This window comes from Rhododendron vialii, chromosome 6a (assembly GCF_030253575.1).
Source record: "Rhododendron vialii isolate Sample 1 chromosome 6a, ASM3025357v1".
Classification (NCBI taxonomy): Eukaryota; Viridiplantae; Streptophyta; class Magnoliopsida; order Ericales; family Ericaceae; genus Rhododendron; species Rhododendron vialii.
Genome location: NC_080562.1, coordinates 21068648 through 21091531, shown reverse-complemented (window position 1 = coordinate 21091531; position 22884 = coordinate 21068648).

Genomic DNA, 22884 nt, shown 5'->3' with positions numbered 1-22884 from the left:
AAACTCGTTGCTTACAAATACTGGATGATACTTAAGACCCTACTTTCAAGTCATCCACACTATAAGATAGACCGAAAAAATTGAGTAGATGACTACAACGGAGAGTAGAGTTAGAGACCACCATTGTGCTAGCGGCTATTTGTATGTTCCACCTTACACAACATTTAGTTTTAAGAAAAACTTGTCATTTGAGGATTATCATCAGGCATTCTTACTAAAAAGTTTTGAAAGTTTTTCTCTCTCTTGGTTTGTGAAGATTCCTTTACTCCACATAATGCTACCATGATCTTCTACTAGCTTTAGATTATTCTTTCAGCAAATATTTTTCAAAACTCATTTTTACCAAAGCACATCGGGGTTGATCTATCAAAAACTCATTCAACAAGTTTTTCCCTTTTCTTTCTCTTTCTCAAAACATGATTGAGGTAATTGGGATCCACATGATTGCCTACCAACACATTGACAAACTCCTAAATCTTACCGGCTTGTTGCAGTAAGCATACTCAAAATTTTGAATTTTGAAAGATGGGTTACTAGGCCGATTTTGAAATAGGAATCAAAGTCCTACACTTATCATGTTGAATCATCCATCGAGAAATAAGTATTGTCAGTTCTATCCATAATATCCTTAAGTCATCATCCCTAACCTGCTCTACTACTTGACACTCCCCTTTCCTTTAGCCCTGCAAGGCAGAGATTGCTAGAGCAACCCCAGCTCAATTGCCAACGGGGTAGCTTATATTTTTTTTTCTAGTGTTTGATTTTGTTCTAGAAATTCATGCTTCACGGTACTTTAAGCAAAGTGGGAGTGAGAAATAAGCAGTGTGATGCTTTCGACTTACCAGAAATATACCTTGCAGGCAACGCCATTAGTGCTTAGCTATAAAGACTTAGGGTTAGGGCCTTTAGTTCAAGCCCTAACCCTTCTGCACAGAAAAAGTGGTTACAATAACACATACAAGGTGTGAGGAAGAACTTCTAGAAAAGATGCAAGTAGATTCCTAACCTGCAAGATCCTGTCCTAGTTTGATAGGTTCTATGACTTTCTAACACATGTAAGGTTTGGGTAGTCTCAAGGGTGCTCCGTTGTTAAAGGGCACCAGTCTTCTTACCAGCCCATCATAGGCGGCAATCAGGTAATCCCCTTTTTGATATACCACTAGGTACAAGTGACTGTGGAATTTGCTGGAACCCCAAACATAGCTTGTGACATGCCAGAATATTAGGTGAACTCAATGGGGTTGCCCGCTCGATGCATATGATACAAGAATTAAATAAAGCAAGCATTAATCCTATGTCGAATTTTCTGGTTATGACTCTCAAGACCCCAGCAGAGTCGCCAAAACTGTAGACACCTCCCAAATAGGGAGTCACCATATAAATGATCATCTTTGATTGGATTCCATTTCATAAACCAGAATCGTGGACATTCCTATGACTAGGAACATCTCCACACGATAATGGTTATCATCAAAATAGAGTTGCCACCTAGTTTATAAAAACTAGAAAAAAATAGGTAGAGATTCTGGGTACGGGAGCCAAAGGTATGATAAGGGGAAGGTGTTAGGCACCCCTCTTCACCCAGTCATGAGACTGACCCATAGTCATTCGACATATGACTAATGCTTGCTTTATGTAATTCTAAATACATAATTTGTTTTTAGCCTGTAACAGTTGATAAGATGAGCCAGAACAATAAGCAAAATGTAGAGACCTGTAAAATTTTAATTATTGAAATCCTTATTGATTGTCTAATTGAGAAAATATGGTTTATTTGATGGTTATTTGAATTGAGGACTATAGTGAAAGAATTGAGACTTAAGGGAGTGTGGGTGTGATAAAAAGATACATGAGTATATCTAGGGGTGTGTGAGGAGTAGGAGATCATGTTTCATCTCCATTTCTCATCTCTCTCTGCCGTCCCCCCCTCTCTCTCTAGCCGACTCTCTCCCTCTCTCTTGCTCTCTCTCAAGACTTCACTCCATCTCACAAAACCTTCAAAAATCAACCTTTTTTCGGCCTTCCATTCGCGTCCTTGAGCTTGGATGTCACGCCCCGCCCCGCAAAACGACACCCATTGTGGGTCCGAGTCGGCGCGGCCACGTGGCATTCCCAATCGCCAACCGAACAATCACTTAACAACAGATATTAACTCAGAATAAACCAGTGGAAGACTTAACATTAATATTAACAAAAGAGTTGACATCAAACCCATACCATTACATACTTGGCATACTAAAGTGTAATACATCCTTGCTACAAAACGAGTCGATAATATGTACAAGACGATTCACAACCACCGACACAAACAACAACCTTTAAGCCAACCCCAAAATGCCGACCGGTAGTGGACCATCCTACAAACCCCTGCTATCTGGCAATCCAAAAGAAAACCAGGAGTGTGTAAGATATAGAATAAATCCAATAAAACTCAACACAAACAACTAACTGAACAACTACAATTTATGTTCACAACACATGCAGTGACACGTTTGCCACATCCCAAGTACCCAAGGTATTGTGTCCCGCACACCAAGCTCCCATTCACCGTAAATAGAACGGCACGGCTCACGACAAGGTGTGATTCACTCCACAAACCTTATACGGGTACAATCAACATACACCAATCATGCACGCCAGTAACTAAACCAACCATAGCATGATGCACAACCAACATGTTAACATCTTATTGAAGATATAAGAAATCAAACACACTCACCTGTGAGTCGATCGAAGTACGCCAAATCACGGTTTTGGCACCTCCCGATTACTCAGCTCGTTACCTAGCCACACGCTTAATCGTATTAGTAATGAGTTCAACGAACGATCAACACAAAAATATATAGCTAATAAGGAACTAAACAATGCCCAAAGAATGCAAGTTTGTCCATCTCATAGGCCTAGAAATAAACCAAAACACACATGAAGCTCAAACACAACAAAACTCCCAAAATGACAAGACATTCTACAACCAGCCTGTCTTTAAATGACTGTAGTATTTTATAGGATCAGAGTTGGGTTATGAAACCATCACCATTTGAAAGTAGACTTCCAGTACACCAATATCGATATAAAGTTTGTCCCAAATAGATTTCGGATGACAAAGTTATGACCGTCTGAAGATGCACGATTAGAAACACAAATCTGCAGTTTCTGCAGATCAGCCAAGTTCGAACCAAAAGCTGTATTTACCTACGAAATTTCAAGGTACAAACCCTACATGTTCTGAAAGGTACAAGAGTCTAGTTTCCAAATCAAAAACCGGTTCGCAAATCCGATACACGTGCTAAAAGATATTGCCTATTTTTCCAAGATGTGTCGATGCAGAAAATACGAAATTCAGCAGAACTGTCTGTGATCGAAAGATCAGAAAAAATCGTACACTTAATATTTTTCGATGATTCTTACGCCAAAACATCACCAACTCAACAATCTTTAAGACTCATAAGGACCCATATCCAGTAAGTACATTTAACTATGACAACATTGATGAATAACATAGCTCCAAAACCTGCCCAGATTTCCAGAGTTAACAAACCATTAACTTCAGAACCGAAACTGAGTTTTCCTAGAAGTAACTAAGGCACAAACCTTACATGTTCAGAAAGGTATGTAAGTCTAGTTTCAGAATCAAGAAACGGTGCGTAAAACTGACACCCGAGCAAGAAGTTATGCCCATTTTTCCAACACGTGTCTGTGCAGTCTGCACAGACGCGAATCAGACACCTGTTCAGTCCACGAATTTTGTAGGCCAGAACACTTCGAGTTATTTTCTGAAAATTTAACACAATGCAATAGACTTACAGATGAACCTTCAGGACTTTTTTCAAGAATTTATAAGATTTCTAGGTACCTTGAATAAATTCGTCAAAACAGGACAGATTATGAACTTGTTCAAACACAGTTATGCATGTTCATCATATACACGAATTCTCTAAAATAAAAACTCAATTCCAACCTCAAAAACCCTCTCCCATGGCTTCAATTCAGAGCATATTAGATGCAGAACATGAAATCTAGGATGGAAACATGAATTTCAGCACTTAAGAAGATGAAACTCACCTAATTAAACTTCAATTCAAGGCTAGCTAAATCTTCTCTAAGTTTTCCCCTATTCTTCTCTTCTTCCTCCTGCTGTTCCTCTCTCTCTCTCTCTCTCTCTCTCTCTCTACGTGTATCAACGAAGAAAAGAAAATAGAACACGTACTCCAGTTTGATAAACTCTAGGGAAAATTATTGTGTGCCAACAAGACCACATGCTATCATGCTCCAATTCACAAATCACACACAAGCCCTCACTTTTCTAATGTATGCAATTTAACCCCGTGACGCATAATTTAATTAAATACGTGAATTAAAATACCAAATATCCGAGACGGGTGCGACATTGGAGATCCTTGGGTCGAGCTTGAATCGAAGTTTCGGAGTTCAAAGAGGCTAGGGCTCATTCAAAATCGCTTGAATCTTGGCCATTGTTGTGAGGTAGGGATTTCTTTGCCTTCTTTATGTGTTTATATGTTGATTTGGTGTAGGAATCATGCCTCGGATCATCCTTGTATTGTGGTTGTCCATGAAAATCTGCAGAATCGCTGCTCGAAACACTGTGGTATCGATACACATTATGAGTTGTATCGATACCACAAGGTTATCTTTCTAGACAACTTATGTTGTATCGATACAACTTTAAAGTGTATTGATACCAGGACCATTAAGTCCAATTTTGCTCATGTTGCTTCTGCGTCGATTGTTTTGAACCCCAAATACTTCTAACACCTTTTTGACACCTCCTAACCTGGCTCAAGTGTGCTCAATTGATTCCTATGATTAATCGCTGATATTCTTGTCCCGTTGGTCTCTCGTTAGTAAGGATCGAATAACAGATTACTTGATTAAAACCGTATTGAAATGCATTTTATCGATTGATTGATTACTTGGAAATGTTTGTAGCATAAATGTGACATTGTTGGCTTAACGTATGGTGTTTCATGTATGATTGTGATCATGAGAGTAAGAATGTAGTTGTTTGGGTCGGAAGTTGGTATAGGGAGTCTCGTAACGCAATGGGTGGTAATACGGTGATCCAAGTGGTTGGGGTTCTTCGTAACGCAAGGGTGGTAATACGGTAACCCTTATGGTGTTGTACTATAACGCAAGGGGTGGAAATACAGCCAGCGGAGGTTTGTGATAGTGAGTCGTGTCGGGTTAGAGTTGTTTGTGTCTTATGGAATAGGTGGCATATTGTGATAATGGTATATCTTAGAATGATCGTATTGAAATGTTGGCATCCTCTTGAGCGATTACTATCCATCGACTGAGCTTTCTTTCTTGTCTTTATCTTCTTTGCACTTATCATCATTTTTGCACATAGTATAGGTAAAGATTTTCCTACTGGGCTAGTATAGCTCAACCCAATCTTTCTTTTCAGGTTTAAATGCTGGACTATAGCTTGCATTTATTGTGTGATTGGAAATGGAAGACTTTTTGAAAGCTAACTTCATTAGTTACTTAATCATCTTTGTAATTGACTTTCTTTTGATAAAGATGGGTTTGTAACTATTCATTCAAGAATTTCCTTTTAACTAAACCGTTTGTAACTTAACAACTTGCTCATATTTGTATTTAAGTTTATTTTGGGGCTAGTGTGCCAATGTTGTAATTCCTTTAACCTGGGGACTTATTTGTAAAGTTAAATAGGTGGGAACTCTTTTGGGTATTGTATATGATATGCGAGGATCTTTTGTTGAAAATGATTATTTATTTATGTTAAAAATTGAGGGCGTGACACAAAATATGCATTAAACAGAAAGACGAACTATCCCAGGAAATGGATGTCACAATCGATGAATGGATGTCATGGCCGTGGAATCCCACTGGATCGATATACCGGCTATGGAAACGATGTCCCAGCCAATATTCTTTCTCACACCAGAATACAAACAGTTAATAGAAAGAACTGATTAAAAGCAATGGACGAAAATTAAATCAAGCCATAGGCCCTTGAGCCTCACCACCTTGATCCCTCAGAGATTGATCACTTGGATTGCAATTGATTGCAGATAATAGTGGCTGATTGTGATGGTCGACTTCACAAAACCCTAGAACAAAGTGAGTTCTTTGGGGGTTTTCACTTTCAGATGCGGCTACTCATGGGAGGGTAGGGCTTTTGTAGAGGATTGATAGGAGATGTTTTCTGTAGAGTTTGGGGGTGGATCATGGAGTGGAGAGATGTGTATTTCGAAGCTCTAGAGGACCCCTATTCATAAAGTTTTGAAGGACCGATCAAACGGATGAGATTAACCCAATTGATATGGAAGTTTAGGGCTTCAAGACCTCTATGGTAAGTGTATTCGTAGCCTCGAAGTAATGGCTTGTGGCTGCTAGGGTTTGGGTGAATGAATCAAAAAGCTATTGAACATTCTAGAATCTGGAAAACAATGATCTGCTCGCCGCCAAATGGATGTCTCGGCCGCTCAATGGCCGTGAAAAGGATTTTTCAACAAACGGCCAAACTTCGTGGGCTCGCTCCGAACACTCCCGAACTCGATTTTGCGTGTTCTTTGGACCGTTGGAAAGCTTGTTGAGTCTACTTTCTAACCCAAGTGGTTTGGATCAAAAGTATTTTGTACATCAAAAGATATGGTAATTTTACTCTTAGTGGGTCAGAAAATGGATCGCTTTGGTAAAATCCTTGTATCTCCCTCGTTTCTAATCGGTTTAAGGCTTATTATATATCAATAAAGAGGGTTTTGAAAGTACTACAAGATGGTAGAATCCAACCACAAAAAATAAGGAAGTTTAATTTGTGTAAAATGGGCTAAAAGTAGGCTTAATTGAAGATCGACGATGCTACCAAGGGTAAAACACGTGTCAACACATTTCTATCCACTCTAAGTTTCATTGGCACTCCTATCACTTATTCCAAAGTGTTTCCTTAATCCCTTAAGAGTTCCACAAAGTTTCTAAGGCTTTCATGAAGTCAACCACAACAACCACATATCCTATTCATCATCGGGACGGTCCCCAAGGTGGGACTCGAAATACTCATTGAGCAAAATTGGGGTGTCTACAAGTTAGCCCATTGGAGCACACAATACCAAAATAAAGCTTTTACTCATATTTTTACTCAAATTTGAGTAAGGGGTGGGAATGCTCTAATGGGTCAGCTCTAAACCCTTGCTTGCCGTGCATTATCTTCTCCTTGGCTATAGAAGTTGTGCTCTAGGAAAGAATTGTAGCTACCTGTTGGGAGAATAAAGCATATGCTTCCCTAAAAAACCAGACCACAAGCTCAGCTTCAATCATTTTGTACTTGAACATGAAGGGGATATCATAGGTATATTGCTGAGTTCAAGGTCAGTGATGAGCGTAACGATGTTGGCATGGACACCTTGAACTCTTACACGGTTGCTTAGGTAGTTATTGAGTGTTACGATTTTGGACTTGTGTTTACTATTTAGTGGAAATTATGAAGTTGGTGCTTGATTTATATTTAGTTGCTTGTGTGTGCAAAATGTTTATCTTTTCTGTCCATATATTAAACGATATAGTTCTATGATTCTAGGGTGTTGGGTGGCTGTGTCTCAGACATAAAGTATTTTGGTGAGATGAAGGGGCTCAAAGGAAGAACATGAATTGATACATCTGCAATTGGAGTCGGACACCATTGAATCTAACTATAATGAATCCGAACATTCTATGTTTGATGATACATTTTGAGAAAGATGAACTGAGGAATCAGGGTGACCCAAATAAAGAGGAGGGTGCATTCAACAATTTGGAGAAGCAGATAAAGGATATTGAAACTTACTGTTTCGTAAGTCCTTTTGACTCGCATAAATCTACTTGCTCATTGATTTCCAAAACCAAATGATTAACTTGGACTCTCACCTTCTATAAACATTATTTTTTGAAGTAATGATTTGGGCCTTGGTTCATCTTGGATGCAGGTAGCTAAAGATCATGATGACATTGCTTTGAATGATAGCATACCTGTAGAGGTGAAAATCAGTGTGTGATGACTAGAAAGGTATATGATTCATTACAATATGACTTCCTTATCTTTGAGCCAGAGGCATAGTTAGAGTTCTCCACTCAAAGTTTAAAAAGTTTGGGTATGATTGTGAGTATTTTTTTGTATAACTGGTATGATAGTCTCTTATAATCCAAAAAGTTTGGTTTGATCTAGGCAAATTTCAATTAATCTTACAGTCATGGATTTTTTCCAATATCTTTCATACATAAGAAATAAGTCCATAGGTGTTTTAGAAAAGGCTTATTGCTTTGAAGGAGGGGTTGCTACATAAGTTTGCGAATTCTCTCTATTTCAAAGACTTTCCTTCTCAAATGAGTATAAAAGCTGGTAAATTGCCTCTCTTTACTAACCTACAAGTTCATTGTTTAATGTTCTCATGGTGTTCTTTCTACTCAGTTCTATCTTCTTTGGGTAGTAAAGAGAGAGCTTCTTCGAAAAGGTACTAAATACAAATAGACCTCTATTGGAATTTTAAAATTTAAAGCACAGCCTACAGGCCCATGATTTACGGTTAACTTTGTGTTTTCAATTTGTTGGTTTGTTGAAATATAGATCCTGTTGGTGAAATTAAATATACCTGCTTGTGGGCACACGCCCTGAAAAATCGATCGCGATAATGCGGGTGCGCCCCTTTTTAAAGCGCGACAAAACGCTCAATTCAGAGTCGCCACTTGGGTTTGAAGGTCTGCCATCCAAGGAACCGAACTTGAAACATTTGCCACGTTTGTTTACTAAGGAAAGCAGTAAACTGGTTTTTAGCATACTTGCAATGATGTGAATAGAAAGAAGAGCATAAAACAGCAAGACACTAATCCCCACGTAGATCGGCGCGCGTAGCCACGGAGTGGCGCGCGCGAGCACGAAATCGACGTGCGCTGGTTCTTACCACTACGGTTTTGGAAACATTGCCAGCTTTAGGGCCAGGACTTGGTATTGATTACCAGCCTTGACCCTGCCAGCACCCTCAGGGATTAGAACAGAACGCAGCACATAGGTGTTATCCCTTTGGTTTTTGGGTTTGAATGGTGTTTGAGCTTTGAATTGAGGTTTGAATGATGGATGGATGTGTGTTGCTAGGTAGGATATGCTAATTGTGTTGCTTGTTAAAGTCTTGCTTTGGCAAAGAAGTGATGAACAAGAGGCTAGGGTTAAAACTTGGGCAAATTTTTGTTGTTGTCCCTCTAGTTTTACGACTGTCTAAATTTCGTCCCTCTAGTTTCAATTGTCTCAATTTCGTCCCTATAGCTTATTTTACGTTCCAAATTGGTAAAATCATTAACACCGTTAATGAAACTAACGGAAAAATATGATTAAAAAAATTAAGTTCTCCAATTTTCAATCCCGGTTGAACCGGTACAAAGATCTTTTTTTTTTGATCATTTTATCCTAGATGGTCGTAATGAATTTTTGGCTCTAAAACCTTTCAACGAGCACTTGAAGACTCCTTATTTAGTTTCAAGGCTCTCTTAGGGTGCTCATTGAAAGACCTTAGAGCGAAAAATCCATTATGACCATTTAAGATAAAATGATCAGAAAGATAAGATATTCGCACCGGTTCAAACGGATTGAAAATTGGAACACTTATTTTTTTACACCGTTTATATATTAAAAAATATAGTTAAAAAATTAAGTGTTCCAATTTTTAATCTGTTTTGAACCGGTGCAAAAATCTTATTTTTCTGATCATTTTATCTTAAATGGTCATAATGGATTTTTGGCTCTAAGGCCTTTCAACGAGCACCCTAAGAGAGCCCTGAAACTAAATAAGGAGTCTTCGAGTTCTCGTTGAAAGGCCCTAGAGCCAAAAATTCATTATGACCATCGACGATAAAATGATAAAAAAATAAGATCTTCGCACCGGTTCAACCGGATTGGAAATTGGAGCATTTAATTTTTTAATCATATTTTTCTGTTAGTTTCATAAACGATGTTAACGATTTTACCAATTTGGAACGTAAAACAAACTACAGGGACGAAATTGAGACAATTGAAACTAGAGGGACGAAATTGAGACAACCGTAAAACTAGAGGGAAGACTATGAAAATTTGCCCTTAAAACTTTGTGCTTGAAACTTTTCAACTTGGTAACCCTTTGCTTGAGTGAAAGAGGGGAGTATATATAGAGGATGGGATGAGAGAGAGGAGTTCAGCCTGTCCAAGAGCTGGCTTGCTTCCCTCCAAAGGCTTCCCTCTCATTGGATGAGAGAGAAAAGGTGAAATAAAGGGGTGTAAGGGCTGTCCCTTGGCGAAGATTGCTCCTTGGGCCAAACAGAGCCTTCCTCCGGCCCCAAAAGTCCTTTTGATCATGGCTAAATAAAGGTGATGGGATAACCTTTGACCAGCGCGCGCGGGTCTCAAACCAACACGCACAAGTCAAACCAACACGCGCATGGGTCAACGTTCAAGCTTTGACTGTTAACCAACACTTGTCGCGCGCGGGTTCCCGACCAACGCGTGTAGATGGTTTTCTGGTTTTTGAATTGGCTTAGGATAGGTTAGGTTCAAAAGGGTGTCAAACACTTAAAGCTCAAACATGCTGTCATTTCCGGGGTGTTTTTGATCCGTTTCATCATCGGGGAATCAAAAATCGAAAGTAAACTAATCTGAAAAATCCAGATTGGGGTGTCTATAGTAGCCCCTCTTTGACAGAACTTGGAGCACCATCGACTTGGTACAAGCAATGTTAAAGATATTTAGACACCCCTCAAGGCTATCCAGAACAGAGCATGCTAGTAAAGTAGACAAGTAAACTTAAGGAACCTGTTTGGAGGAATGGACGGGCAGTCCATTGTTGGGGATGAAAGTAGAATTAGACGAGTGAATCGCCACTTAATGGTCGAATTTGGACAGAACAGGCTGTCATTGCAGATTTGGACGGGGCATGCCGTCGGTGAATTGGACGGGACAGGCCGTCGTTGTTGGAGATCAAACTATCCGCGGCACAAACAATTCCAACAATCACGGGTAATTCGCATCAGGTAGGTGAAATTTCATCTGTTGGGAATAAGAGCCAATCTCCTTATCAAAGACCATCCGAGACAGAGCAATAAGGTTGCTGGAAGATGCGCTTGAGGTTAGACTGAAGTAGAGGTAGGCGTTCAGGGCAGGCTAAGGCAGACTCTCCTGGGGAATAATTAGTTACGAACGGACGGACCATCGGACGATATTCTGATCGTCGTTGTAGATTGAATAGAATGGGATGGGTGGACCGTCATTGCATCGGTTTGGCAAGAGATTTCATCTCATCCTGCTCGGGAAAGAGAACAATACCATAGGAGATTGCATCGCATCCTTTGGGAAACAAATCAAGAGGTATGGAGATTTCATCGCATCCGCTAACAAATGAGAACAATAGACCGTAGGAGATTTCATCTCATCTGCTAAAGAAACAAAACAACACCGCAAGAGATTTCATCGCATCCTTCGGGAAACAAATCGAGGATTAGGGAGATTTCCATCACCTCCGCTAACGATAACAATAGACCGCAGGAGATTTCATCCCATCCTTTGGCAAACAAATCGAGAGGTAGGGAGATTTCATCACATCCGCTAACAAATGAGAACAATAGACCGTAGGAGATTTCATCGCATCCTTTGGCAAACAAAGATATGATGGCAACCATTCGGGCATAAACTCCCACAAATTGGCCATATTTCTGCTTTCAACATTTGATATACACAATATGCAATGATGTATACAATATGAATGCACAAACTGACAATGCAGACACAAGCTAAGGGCGGCTCCTGGGAGGACAACGACGCCTAAGGACTACCACTGAGCCCCATTACTTCACTGTCTTTTGCTTCTAAGATGTGCATGCAGATTGATAGATGTTGAGCTGGCTGGCTTGCCCCAGTTGACATTTAGTAGTGGCATTGGGCCTGTGTGCCCTTTCTTTGATGCCTGGGCAGATGTGCCTCATAGATATGCTTTGCTTGGCTTTGGGCCGACGTGCCCTTGCCGTTCACGAGATTCCATTGCTTGTGAATTACAGATGCTAGGGTAGCAATGTAAAAATCGCATTTTCCAGTTTATTGACTCTTTTTTGACAATGTCTAAAAGAATGCATAAACTATCCGCTAGTATCTAATTTGCATTGACAAGCGAATTGAATCGACAAATAGATATGCGCACATGTGCAAACTTTCCTAGCTCGAATGAGAAAGGAAGAAGAGCCCTTAGATGCAACACGGGCTCTTTTAGACACATGGAAAATAATGAAATTTTGGGCATTAATGAGCCAAAACTTAAATATCCCATAGACAGGTGAAACTGACACTTGCGAAAGGTCAAACAGATGTACAATGACTTGTACGAACTAACAAAATCGAGAAGGAAGCCCCAGAATGGGAAACAGACTGAAAATTTGTCACAAAAAGTAGATATAAGACGCAAAAGATGGCTCATATAAGGCCCGGACCGAAATCGACACCCCCGTACAATCACATTAGGTTCATATGACCTGCACGGCATGACAAAACTTGGTAAAAGCCCCTTGAATGGAATTCGAAGGTAGAAGCTGACTACTACTATCTGCTGTTGGAATTGCAACAGCACACTCCGGTCTGGGTCCAGAGCGTGGCATTTGAGACAAGCGCTCGCGTTTCCGGTGCCAATGTGCGCAGCTGCAATTCTCTCCTTTATTGAAGGGAAAAAGGCCTCATGACTGCAAATAGGAGTTAGAGCAAGACAAAACATCGATAGACTTCCAAGTAGACTTCCTTGTGCATAGAATAAGCTATGAGCCGTTAGGCCTCGCAAGCATTTTTTTTTTTTTTTGTTTTTCATGCCTCAAATGTTTTAAGGCTTTTATGCTTAGCTTGTGTAATAGAAGTAGTAGTTTGCATTAAGCTTGAAAGACAAAAGGTTTCTCCCCCTCTGCACAGATGAAGCTTGTCTTTGTCTCGACCACGGCGATGCACCAAACCCTTGGATCAAATTGATAGATTGTGACTGAGTCTCAAAGAGATATTGCCTACGTATCTTGTTCTGGGGAATCAGGTCAAACATAGTTCAGGCCAAGGTTCACTCCTGTGTTTTACCTCACCTTTTAGTACTGCCCATTCGGGTCTTCGGTATAACGAGCTTTCGATAATTGCGTAATCATTTTTTCCTAGATCGCTTTCAAAGGTTCTCGGTCTAGCAGGCTGCTCTAACTTTTGCTTAGAACCGCCCACCCTTGGGGTTTTCAGCCCAACGAGCTTCTCTCAGGGAAAAGTAGCTTTTGAATTGATTCAGGTTGACCAAGGTATTGAATTTGTTGCCATCAAGGTAGATGATCTTTGGCCTCAGCCTCCAAATAAAATGGCTTTGATAACGTTAGGTCTAGAGTGCTTCGGTTGAAACTCTTTGCTCCGGGCCATTCTTTACATTTTCTACTTTGTGCTCGGCGAAATACTGCTGCTGCTAACTTGAACATGGTATGAGGCCCGGAGCCTTCTGAGCTTCTGTTTTCTGGCTTGGCATCCGATAGCAGGGGAATTCGATGCTTCTTTATCTCAGGGTCAAAGCTAGGTGTGTCTTTGTGAGACCATGCCAAGACGTCGATGAATTCTTTGAGACTGTCTGACCAGGCGCAATGCTCCTCTGGGGACAATGTTGAACCAATTTGAGCCATTCGGGGGTCTACCTCATCTTTCGAGTTTATTGAAACTACTTCTTCTTTTAATAGGCTATGCATGCCTTTCGTTTTCCCTTTCGGCGAGGGAACACATTCCCTTGGGGATATTCCCATCGAAATCTATCCTTTCGTCGTCAGAGTTGACATAGTCTATTCAAAAGCCAATGAAGTACTTAGATACAAGATAATGCATATCATAAAAAACCTCGGGGTTGCCAAGTACATCAAACTCAAAACTTGGAACGAAAGCTAAGACGTGGAGGGCTAAGAGGCACAACCTCCGACTCAGACCTAGACTTAAATATACTCAAAATACTCCGTGTTAGGCTCAAACAAAACGCTAATGCAAACTAAACGCGATGTTGAAAATGCAATTTTTAAAAGCTACCCTTAGCTTCCACAATGAGAGGGGTAAGGTCCTCGAGGGTGTTAGACCCAAGAATCAGCACTTCAGCCTCCTCAGCATCTTTGACCAAACCCACTTGAGAGAATTCCTTGAACAGCAGCCCTAAGCTTTCATGATTGAAAGGACCTCAGCCAGTTAGTCTTCTCCTTTGTAAGCTCCTCATTACTGTCAGTCCAGGTGTCGGCAGTGAAGACCTTGATTCCCAACCGATGGCCATCATGTTAACCTCGGGATCGGACGGGATTGATACGATTGGTTTGGGTTGGCTTTCTGGGATGATATAGTGGTTGGGGTTGAATATGGTGGAGCTAGGGTTGATTTGAGCAGAGGTAAGAGATATTTTGTTAATGTGAGGGTTGGAATTATGTTGAGGCATGGAGTTGGAGATAACATTGGGCTTTGATGGGGGTGGAGTTTGAAGAGTACCATCATTAATGAGATATTGAATATCATGTCGAAGACGATAGCATGCATCAATGTGATGGCCAGGCATTTGGTGGAAGGTACAAAAGAGGTTAGGGTTGTAACCAGTAGGTAAGACTTTGGGTGGAGGAGTTGGGGTTAAAGGTTTGAGATGCTCGGATTTGACGAGTTTCTCCATCACCGCAGACATAAGTGCCTCGAAGACAGAGAAACTTCGAGGTTGGCTTCGGGCCCGAAAGCTTTGAGTATTTTGAACCTGATTGACGTTGGCAGCATGGTTGGGGGAAGCAGTAGTGTTGTCCCCACTTGTACCTGCATTGGTGTAGACACCCAATCTGGACTTTCCAGATTAGTTTACTTTCGATTTTTGATTCCCCGATGATAAAACGAATCAAGAACACCCCGGGAATGTTAGTATGATTGAGTTTTGAGTGTTTGACACCCTTTTGAGCCTAACCTAGCCAGAGGAAGCCTACCTGCACGCGTTGGTCCGAAACTAGTGCGCGCTGGTCCGAGTGCCACGTGTTGGACATCGGTCAGCTTTAACTGTTAACCAGCATGGTGACGTTTTGACCCGCGCGTGCAGGTAAACAACCCGCGCGCGCTGGTCAAAGGTTGTCCCATCACCTTTTCCCAGCCATGATCACAAGACTTTTAAGGCACCCTTTCACCCTGTTTATTCTTCTGAGAGGTGATCTCAGGGTAGAGGATGTCCCCTTGCCCTTTCTCACACACCTCCCATCAACCTAGCTTAAAGGAGAAGGCTTGGTTGCTAAGCCAACCGGCCATTACTTGGCTGGTTACACCTCTCTCTCAATCCATCTCCTCCCATAAATACCCCCCTCCATTGCTCTTCCAAAGGGTTACAAAAAAAAAAAAAGCTTAAAAAAGTTCATCAAATTCTAAGGTTACCTAGTTACAAAATCCTAGCCACATTGTTCTTCATTCTCAAACACACAACCACTAAACAAGCTTCCATCATCCATCCAACAAATCTCAACTCAAAGCTCAAACATCTTTCAAACCCAAAAACCAAAGATATAACACCTTTGTACTGCTTATTGTTTTGATCCTTGAAGGGAGCTGGTAGGGTCAAGGCTGGTAATCAATACCATGTCCTGGCCCTAAAGTTAGCAAGGTTTCAACAACCGTAGTGACAAGAATCAGTGCGCGCTAGCCGTCAGGACGTGCGTGCCACTTTATGACTGTGAGCGCAGGTCTGGCGTGGGGACTGGTGTCTTGTTATTTTATGCTCTTCTTTTCATATATGCTTGACCGATTCCTAGACCTAAAATAATGGGTTGCCCCAAGCGTAGGGCTGAGACCGATGTAGCATAATATCCGGTAAGACCGGAGTCGAATCCACAAGGACGGTGATGTGTGCTGACTAAAAACTCGGGTTGTTATAATTTAAATGGGCTCTTAGGTAGCCATCCTTTGTCGTTTTGATTGAGATTAACTAAACTTACGAAATAATTGAACTTTTCAGATAATTAAAAGAAGGTCTGGTCGTAGGGTTCGTAGCACTCGTAACCAGTCCGGATTAACCTGCTCCATTCGGTGTTCTTAAAAACATTCAACTTTAATTTGGAAAAGATACCCCGCAAGATGCGAGATCCTATGGCCGCCGTTTACCCATGCGCAGCGAAGAATGAGTTTTGGACCCCCATTCTTCCGTTCACATGGGCTCCGACAATGTCTGGGTTCGTCTGCGGGAAGTATTTTACCAATCTAAAATTGTCTGATTCATTGTTTGAAAATAAGAGCAGTGCCCGGACTAGCCACGATGTGCTAATCACCCCGCGACCCTACCTATACGACTACTCACTATGCATTGAACAAGAAACACAAGAAACCCTAACTTGATTCATGCTTCTAGTACTGGAGAAAGAAAATAAACACAAGATCTAAGTTAAACAAGAATCAATGAACAACTTTAATGAAGAACAAAAATTAATACGAATTATCGGAGTGCAAATAATTAAACAAAACTTTAAAAACTTGAAAGGAAAAACAACTGAAGAAACTAAAAAAAACAATAATGGAACCCGAGAGTCGCAGCCCCTGTTCTTTTCCTCTCCCTGCGTCTGCTCTTTCTTTCTTCCGTCTGAAAAGAAGTTCCACGGCAGCAGCAGCCTTTTTTCTTCTTTTCCACGCAGGGAACCTCTGTAGCAACTAGGGTAAATTCTTTATATAGGGATTGAAACCTTTAATCACATAAAGGCCCTTGGGTTTTGTCTAATATTAAATTAACCACCCAAACTTTCAAAGCATTTCACACTTCAACCCAAAACTTTCTTAAAAATCTTCTTTTTATCCAAAGTCTCAGACAACGGACTCGAGCAACCTATAAACATAAAAACACATAATAAAAATCAGTTAACAAATATAAAAGACTAATAAATGTATATTGGAGGGCCAAAATATGTATATTTTTGCACTTATCAATATACACCACTGCAATCATGATAAAAATCGGTTTACTGCTTTCCTTAGTTAAAATTGCTAGCTTTTGGTTAATATTCTTACCTGCTACTATCGAATATCCCTGGGGTCATTTTGGATATGTCTTAGAACCCAGAAACATGTAGAACCAAGCATTGGTTGGACGACTCAAACTTGCACGCAGCAATGGTCTACCCACGCGCGTCGGTTCGGCTCCAGCCAGTGGCTGGCCTTTGCATGGGTAACTAACCCTTGGCCTCTATTTTGGTCCCCACACTATTTATGGGGTGTTTTGTCCATTTTGTGGCCTCTAAGCCCATTTAAACTACATGTAACAGTATAGTAATTGCCATATGAACTGCTTGGTTTGTCCTAGGTGTGCACTGGTCATTCCAGAGCCCAGAGGGTTGAAAATAAGAGCTGTGAGCTTAAGCTTACTGCCGCGCGCATGTTTGGGTCTGGCACGGGCTTGTTGGGTCAGCATGCAGTGACTTGATCAGTGCATGCTGGTTTCTTCCCGCGCGTGTCAGTCCATAACGGTGGTCTCCCAGTCTGTATAAATTCACACAACAGTCCATTTTCATCATATACTAATTGTTTCAATAAGCGAGCACGCCATCTATCACAGCTTGCAAATTTGTTACAGTTTTAATCCCATAAAATTGTTTTCCTGCCCTAACTGGCTAAAAATTGATTAATGTGAGAGAATCGCAAATGTTTTACAAATGTCCGAGTAGAGACCGATCTTCAGATTGGGTGAGAGGGGTGCCTTAAAACCCTTCCCCTCTCGTAACTTGGCTCCCGAACCTCAGATATCTAGGTGATGATGGACCAGTTTACAAAGCCTTTTTTTCAAATCAAACAATGTAGCAAACGTTTCAAGTTCAGTTCCTTGGGTGGTGGACCTTCAAATCCAAGTGGCGACTCTGAATTGAGCGTTTCGCCGCGCTTCCAAAAAGTGGTGCACCCGATATATCGCGATCAATTTTCGGGGCGTGTGCCCACAATTGGTGTAGTTGCTACCGCCAAACATTGCGTTACAATTTCCATAGTAAGCCCTCGGCTTTGCTTTCTGAGTAGAGGAAGAAGATGATTCTCCTCTTGGTAGAACTCCACTTTGCAGCGCCTCCTCAATGGCCAAACCAGACTTGAAGAAAGTCTCAAAGTTGGCGGATGCTTGAACCAGCACGAGGTTCTTGGCATAGTCAGGTTGCAGGGTTCGAGAGATGATGCGAATTTGATCCCTCTCACTCGGGCGATCAGTCATTTAGGTGGTCTTGCCCCTCCACATCTTGATAAAATCAGCAAAGGTCTCTTTTGCTTCCATCTTTGTAGATTCCAACTCTCAAGTAGTCATCTTGAGTTGAGAGTTGTAATTGTACTACACGACGAAGGCTACCCCAATATCCTCCCAAGTTCTTCTTTTGGAAACGTCGAGAGATAGACACCATATAAAAGTCGGGCCAGAGAGTGTTTAAGGGAACATCTAGGCCATCGTGTCATCCTCGACCCCAAGCAACTTCATAGCAGCATGATAACCCAACAGATGAGTCTTCGGGTCACCAGTCCCATCGAACTTGGAGAAGTTCGGCATTTTAAACATTTCGAGCAATCTTGCATTAGGATACAAGCAGAGTCTATCCAAGTCTATTCCTCCTATACTGATCTTCTCGAACTTCGAGACAGTCTCCTCCAGCTTGGCCATCTTGGCTATGAGAGCAGCCATTTTGGGGTTTTGAACAGGTCCACCACCCACAAGATTCGGATTTGGACCAGGCACACGAGCCTCTCTAGGTAAGCGTTTGAACAATGAGGTGCCCTTCATGATTTGGATCTGGAACCAAAACAGGCTCCACATGGATTTCCTCATCCTTCCAGTCTATGCCTTCCTCTTCGGGTGCTGGCGGAAGTTGAGTAGTGATCAGATCATTCAAGCGGGCGATGGAAGCTAGTTAGCCCTTTGCTGCATAGTAGTGAGGCTGTTTTGAAGATTTGTGAGCAAGGTTTCAAGACTAAGCGGTTGGTCTGCCATCACAGTTTTTCTAGAGGAGCTTGATGTAAAAGTTGAAGATGGGGAAGTTGGCAGCGTTGCTTCTTGCAAAATTGACAGTAAACCTGACTATAGGGCGGCCAACAGTGAACCTGTAGAAGTCTCCATTCCAACTGATTGGGATTCTAGCCTGACAAGTCTTTGAATCAGATTCTGAAGACGTTCCAAGTAGGTTTGGCTCTACTTTTTGGTACTTTCTTATTCGGTTCAATGGCTCCAAACTAGACAGTAAAGTAATTGAAAGCTTAGTGGCATTCCTGCAGCAGTTATTTGCAAGAAGAAATGCAATGTACACATCATCGTCGTCGGTGTCCACCTAGACCCTATAACTAAAAGACGAGTCTGTCTCATGACGTTCGAATGCTGCCAGAATCCTCGGAATTCATTTTCGAGGGTGTATCCTTTGTGAGAATCAACTAACACTAAGAGATGTCAAAATAGTCTAAGCCTTTGACTACTCCATTCTCGAAGTTTCAACTTTGGAGTCGGAACAACTCGGTGTAGATGATGTGATACCGTAACCGAGGCGGCGTAAGTGACAGTGCTGGAGCCTGAGCGGTGTAAGTGATTAGCATTTAACCTGGGTGGTGTAAGTATCACGACATTCTCTCTGTTGTTCCTTGTTTTCTATTAGAAACCTCGATCGGGCATTAGACAAGGACTTAAAAACTCTTGATTTCCCAAAGTCTCATTGATCTAAGGACTTTGAAAATTGACAACGTGCACCATCAAGATGCAAGACTCTTCATCGGGTCATGGCAGCGTCCTAATAAGCATAAGACAGACTTGAAAGAGAGACAACCTAGAAGCTGGCCTAAACATGCTCCTACGCAGAATGGTATATATGTGCAGTGCATGCGATAGGAAAAGCGGTAACACATAAACAGTATATGAGGGTTAGATGCAAGCAATCTTACCCTGTGGGTACCTGTCTTAGTTTGGAGAGTTCTAGTACTTTGTATATGCAAAGGCCGGTTTTGGTTTGTAACAGGTTCCTCAGACTAAAGCCAAGTAACCGCAGAGCAACGGTCGAACGGTAGAATAACCTATCATCGTCGAAGGTTGTTGGGCATTCGGGGTCCCCGGGCTCCTGTAAACCGTGCCGGCTTGCCAAAACCCTCCAACGCAGCTATCCAACATCGATGCACATGAGAATGCTAAAAAGATTGATTAATGAGAGAGAATCGTAATGTGTGCAAATGCCCTTTAAAATGTGGCTCACTTTTATTAATCGGTACTTGGAGAAAACTACTCAAGCGAACAATTGGAAAAGTCACAGTCTGGATTGGTCGGATACAAGGATCCTGTTAAATCATCATTCCGTTCTTCAGCAGTGCGAGGCTTACTGTTTTGACAGACTTTTATGGGATTGTTCTCAAGCGTATTAAATTCGAAGTTTAGACTAGTGAAGGAAGTTCCCCAGCAGAGTCGCCACTGTGGGCACACGCCCCAAAAAATCATCTCGATAATGTGGGTGCGCCCCTTTTTAAAGCACGGCGAAATGCTTAATTCAGAGTCGCCACTTGGGTTTGAAGGTCTGCCACCCAAGGAACCGAACTTGAAAATGATTGCCACGTTTGTTTGATTTGAAAAGGCTTCTAGACTGGTCCGTCGTCACCTTGATATTTGAGGTTTGAAAGTCAGGTTACGAGAGGGGAAGGGTTTTAAGGCACCCCTCTCGCCCAATTTGAAGATCGGTCTCTACTCGGGCATTTGTAAAACATTTGCGATTCTCTCTCATTAATCAATTTTTAGCCAGTTAGGGCAGGAGAACAGTTTAAGGGGATTAAAACTGTAACAAATTTGGCAGGATGTGATAGATGGCATGCTCGCTTATTGAAACATTTAGTATAGGATGAAAATAGACTCCTGTGGGAGTTTAAACAGACTGGAAGGCCACAGCTTTGGAGTGAAGTGTGCAGGAAGAAACCAGTATGCACTGATCAAGTCACTACATGCTGATCAAACCTGCGCGCGCCAGTAGGTTTAAACCCACAGTTCTTATTTTCACACCCTCGGAGCTCTGGAAGGACTAATGCACACCTAGGACAAACCAAACAGTTTATATGGCAGTTTGAAAGGGATACAAAGCCACAAAATGACTAAAACACCCCATAAATAGTGTGGGGATAAAAACAGAGACCAAGGCCTAGTTACCCATGCAAAGGCCACTCACTGGTCAAGGTGAACCTGCGCGCGCGGGTCATCCACAGACGCACGCGGGTATGAGCCTACAAACCAGTGTTTGGTTCTACATGTTTCTGGGTTCTATGACATGTACAGAATGACCCCAGGGGTATTCCATAGCAGCAGGTATGAAAATTAACTAAAAACTAATAGTTTTAACTAAGGAAAGCAGTAGACTGATTTTTAGCATACTTGCAATGATGTGAATAGAAAGAAGAGCATAAAACAAAACACCAATCCCCACGTAGATCGGCGCGGGCAACCACGGAGTGGCGTGCGCGAGCACGAGATCGACGTGCGCTGGTTCTTACCACTACGATTTTTGAAACTTTGCCAGCTTTAGGGCCAGGACTTGGTATTCATTACCAGCCTTGACCCTGCCAGCCGTTATTCCTTTTAGAGGTCATTGTTATGCTTTTATGTGGTAATGTTATGCCTGTTTTGCCTTTCACTCACTTTTATCGAGGTTTCAAATGTTATGTTTTTTGTTGTTTTTTGTTATGCCTATTAATGGTGTTGTGTTATGCTCCTCAATAGTTTCCATTATGGCCATTTTTTCCACCAACGTTATGGCTCAGTTGTTAAGCCATTTATTGGTCTTGTTATGCCTATTTTGGATAAGTTTTATGCCTTTTTAGGAAAGGTTATACCCAATGTTATGCCCATTAAATTCATGTTGCGTCATTTTGGTATAGCTTGTTATGTCATTTAGTGGTTTTGTTGTACATAAATTGATGACTTGTTAGAATGACTGGCTTGACCGGTCATTTTTGGTCAAACTTGATGTGGCATGCAGAGATCCGTATAATTTTAATTATTAAAATGTTTATTAAATGCCTAATTGGGAAAAAATATGGTTTATGTGGTGGTTATTTGAATTGTGGTTTGAAGTGACAAGATGAGAACTTGAGGGAGTGTGTGTGTGATTTAAAGATATAGGAGTATATATAGTGTGGGTGTGTGTGTAGGAGATTATATCATCTCCCTACATCTCTCTCTCTCTCTCTCTCTCTCTCTCTCTCTCTCTCTCTCGCTCTCTTACACAAAACCTCACCGCATCTAACCAAAACCTCAAAGATCAACCTCCATTCTACCTTCCAATCGCATTCTTGAGCTCGGAATTCATTGGGTCAAGCTTGAAGGAAAGCTTTTGGTTGATTTCGAAGTCTTTGAAGCTAGGGCTCGTTCTAATCGCTTGGGTCTTGGTCATTGTTTCGAGATAGGGACTTCTTTGCCTCTTTTATGTGTTTATATGTTGATTAGGTATAGATATCGAGCCTTGATCGTCCCCCCTTTGCTCTTTTGAAAGCTTTAAAAATCTACAGAAAATCGCCCAAATCGCCTAGGGATCTTCGATCCCCCATTTTCTCTCTGGTGCAGTAGCTTTAGGGATCGATCCCTGGTCATGGAGGGATCAATCCCCCTCTCCTCTAAACAACATTTTTGCTGTTTTGTATTCCCTTGATCGTATTGAACCCCGATCACTTCTAAATTCTTTTGGACACTTCTTAACCTATCTCAAGCATGTTCAATTGACTTCCTATGATTAATTGATGTTATCCTTGTTCCGTTGGCCTTCTATTAGTAAAGAACGAATAAGAGTATACTTGATTGAACCCTTGTTGAAATGCCTCTTATTGATTGGTTGATTACTTGAGAATGTTTGTGGCATATTTGTTGCGTTGTTGGCATATCGTAGGATGTATCATGTAAATTG